The sequence below is a fragment of the Hyperoodon ampullatus genome, assembly GCF_949752795.1.
Source record: "Hyperoodon ampullatus genome assembly, chromosome: 2".
NCBI lineage: Eukaryota > Metazoa > Chordata > Mammalia > Artiodactyla > Ziphiidae > Hyperoodon > Hyperoodon ampullatus.
Genome location: NC_136915.1, coordinates 24,784,260 through 24,788,568, shown reverse-complemented (window position 1 = coordinate 24,788,568; position 4,309 = coordinate 24,784,260).

The window sequence follows — 4,309 nt, the reverse complement described above, 5'->3', positions numbered from 1 at the left end:
AAAGCACTTCTTTGTCTGCTGTCTACAGCGCGAAGCTGCCTGATGGGTCAGGCTTCCCTCATCTTCCGTGAAGTGTCTCCACGCAGAGAGGGGGCTCCATTCCCCACCTGCTCTCCCTCCTGGTATACAGGCTGCAGAATAAGGCCAATCTTTCTACCCCCAGGATGCAGGGACTCCACCCAGATCAGTCCTGTAACACCTTCTAGGTTCTCCTTCATCCAGAGTTGACTGATTTTGCAAAGCTGTTCTTTCTGGTTGCGGAAAGGGTGGGGAGGGCAGCTGAAACAACGGCAAATAAGGGACAATCTCACCAGGCCAGCAGCACCCCGAGGCGGCCCCTTGGCCACCAGCTGGCCAGGCTTCTTGGAGACACCTCTTCCTCGCCCTGAGCATCTTTCTAACATCACAGGGCACGGTCATCCGGCTCACTCCAGCTCACCAGGCAAAGGGCCTCTGTGAGCCCAGGGGGCCCAAGGTGGTGGGAGGTCCTGAGATCTGGGGTGCTTGACCTAACCCTGATCCCCCACTGCATGATCTGGGTGGCATGCCTCCTGCCCTGAAATGCACAGGAGCAGAGCTTGGGTCCGTCCTGCGGGTCCTCATGGAAGGGATGCAACAGGGGTGCTTAAGGGCCAGGCTCTTTGTTCAAGTTCTGGCTCAACCATGTACTGGGCAAGGCATTTCCCACCTCTGGGCCTCAGTTTCCTTGTCACAGACAAAGATAACAATGTGAAGATGAGATGAGGCAGTGCCTAGAAAATGGATAACATGGTCCCTGAGGTGTAACAGGCACTTGACATGGGTCAGCCCCCATCTATTAGGATTTGTAAGAGTATCGATCCAGCTGGGAGACACAAAGGGCTCTCCAGGTCTTGATTATGAGATTCCATGGAGCGTGGATCACCCACCCCCAACTCCATGCTCTACAACGGATCATCAGCACAGCCTCAGTGGCAAGCTCAGGGCCGGGCACCTCACTGGGCAGCTCTTGCGGGCAGAGGAAGTGTGCAGGATGAATGCAGGTGAGCTGGGGCCCAGCTCACAGGAGGCCATGCTGACTGGGTGCATTTCAGTGACAGCCTGTGCAATTGTTGCTGCAGAGTCAGCACGAGCTAGGCAGGGTGTGAGGTGGGGACACGTCTCCTGCCAGGGCGACCTGGGGTGATTTCTGTTAGTCCTTCATTCTCCATGGTGCTTAGAGGGAGAGATGGGGATGGGATGGAACTGGGGGTCTGTTCTTACTGGCTTGGATTCCATGAGTGACAAATCCTCAAAGCTTACCCTGCAATTTGCAGGTGGGAACATTGGGGGTTAGAGGAGTCAGGGTGACTCCCGGATCAGAGCAAGCCAGCCACAGTACTGTGGGTCCCAACTCCCAGGCCAAGCCTCCTGCATTACCCTCCCTCTGCAGGGAGTGACCCAAAGCTGCCTTCCCTCCAGGGCCCACCCGGGAAAGGGATCTCCCAGGGGACCCTTGTGACTGCACCCTTGAAGCTTCGTTGTTTTCCTGGCCTTCCAGCCCCTCCCTTCTACCAAATACCTCTCCTTCGACCCACGCCAGGTCCTACCTGTGCAAAGTCCTTCTTTGGAGATGGCTTTGTAGGCATTCTGATGTCTCTTTCACTTTAAAAATGGGAGTGGGGAAAGGACAAACCTACCAGCATCTGCTTCCTAGACTACTCCCACCTGACACAGTCACAGTGTATTTATCTGCACTTGCCGGAGACACCCCCCATGTAAATGACAGGACTGTCACTGTCAGAGGTGATTTGCCTTTAGATTATCTGCCTGTCTCCTCCCCATTGTGAGCCGATGGAACTTAGAGTGAATTGTAGGCAATGGAGAGAAAGGTCTGATTTATATTTGAGTAAATCTTTCAAGTTTTAGATTTTCCTGTCCCTTGTGGGTTTTTAGATGAAGTTTATGTCTTAGCTAGATCCTCTGCTTCAGCAGCTCACACAAGGTTGCAATCAAGTTGTAGGCTGAGGCTGAGATGTTATCTGAAGGCTCAAGTGGGGAAGGAGCTGCTCCCAAGCTCATGTGTCTGTTGGCAGGACTGTTCGCTGAACGCTGATGGACTGAGGGCCTCAGGTCCAGGCTGCTGGTGGCTGTTGGCTGGAGGCTACTGTCCATTCCTTGCCATGAGGGTATCTCCCATACCAGCTTGCTTCACCAAAGCACACAAGCCAAGAAGGCAACAGAAAAAGTTGACTAGCAAGAAGGAAGCCACAGTCTTTTGTAGTTAGATCACAGAAGTAACATCCCATCACCTTGGCTGTATTCAGTTGTTAGAAATGACTCATGGGTCCTGCCCATCCTGTCATCCCAGGAAGCAGGGATCATAAGGCCATCCTAGAAGTGTCCCCACTGCAGGGTAATTCATTAAAGCTCTTTTTTTGTTTTTTCAATTTTATTTATTTATTTATTTATTTATTTATTTATTTATTTTTTGACTGCATTGATTCTTCTGTTGTTGTGCACGGGCTTTCTCTAGTTGCCGCGAGCAGGGGTTACTCTTCATTGCTGTGCAAGGGCTTCTCATTGCAGTGACTTCCCTCGCTGCGGAGCACAGGCTCTAGGCACACGGGCTTCAGTAGTTGTGGCTCGTGAGCTCTAGACTGCAGGCTCAGTAGTTGTGGCACACGGGCTTAGTTGCTCTGTGGCATGTGGGATCTTCCCGGACCAGGACTCGAGCCCATGTCAGATTGGCAGGCAGATTCTTAACCACTGCGCCACCAGGGAAGCCCCTCATTAAAGCTCTTAACACAGCAGTCACTTGACTTCCTATTGCATTCCATTCAACCTCTCCCCATCCATACCCTTCATCACTGTTCGTTCATTTACTCAGTCATTCATTCAGCAGGTGTTCGCTGACAACTGCTCTATGCTAGGCCCTGGGCTGGGCATTGGGAATGGGATGGCTCAGCCCCAAGCAGCTCCCAGTCTGGTGGAGGGAGGTAGGAATTCATAGGAATGCCATCCCCCAGGCCACTCGGCCCTCTCTGCCCACCGTGCACTCCACACAACATCCTCAGCAGGATAAGGATGTACATGACATCCTAGTCCCTTCAATGTCCCTCATCCCTCGCTGGGCAGCACCTCCTCTTCAGAGACAAGACATTCAGAGGCCTCCCTCCACTCTCTCTCTCTCCCCACCCCCTGCCAAAACTTTCTTTAGGAACTACAGAAGAAAACTTGTTTATCCCAGGGCTTTGGTGCTGGAATCACAGGCAGATGGCACCGGAATTAGCAGCTCAGCAGACACAGAACGTTCCAAACACAATCAGCTCAAAACAGCCAGAACTTCTCCCCACCCAACCAAGTGTGGGGAGCAGTGCTGTGAGCCCTTTCCTGGTGGTTTCCCCTTCCTCTGTGCCCTCCTGACCCAGGCATCGAATCAGCCAGAGGCCTAGAAAGAGGACATGGAGCCCAGGGGTCTCAGAAAGAAGATAAAAGTGACAAGTGTCATCAATTGCCACCACAGAGGGGCAGAGATGGCCGTTAACCACTGCTTCACTATCTCCTTCCACAGTGCAGGGCTGGTCCTGGGGGTGGCTTCCCAGCCTGAGATGACATTTCCCAGAACCCATGCATCCAAGTGAGGCAGGATGCACATTCATTCTAGCCAATGATATGTGGGTGGAAATGATGTGAACCCCTCTGGGCTGAGCTGGTTAATTACCTGGTGAACTTCGCCTCACTCACTCCCCTTCCCTGGTGATCCCGGAGGCCATGTGTAGAGATGACATGATCACAGATGGAAGGAGCCTGGATCTCTGCATCACTGTTCAGAGGAGGTGCCTCCCTGGAGGAGATCCTCAGACCAGCAACATTCATGTGGACTTCATGTGGGAGATAAATCGGTTCTTCCTGGGTGAAGCCACTGTGATCTGAGGGCTATTTGTTACAGCACCTCACCTGTACTGACTGATACAACCCAGTCCCTCGCCTCATCCAGCCCTTCATCCAGCAGATACTTATGAGCCTCCTCTGGGTGCCAGGCTCTGTGCTGAGCACCAGACACAGCCATGAACAAGACCCACAGGCCCCTGCCCTCAGGGAACTCAAGTGGAGTTTGGGAAATAGCCAAACAAAAGGCGTAGATGATAACAACAACAACAACAGATTGGGTGATAAGACATCAAATAACAGATTTGGGGAGGTGGTGGGGATGGGGTGACCTTAACAGGGCTGTTGGAAAGTACCTGAGGGAGAACGGAGGGGCTGGGTTGGAAGAGCTTCTTGCAGAGAGAACAGGTTGCTGGCCACGTGACACCAGCTTTATGCAAATTACTTCACTCCATCCTCA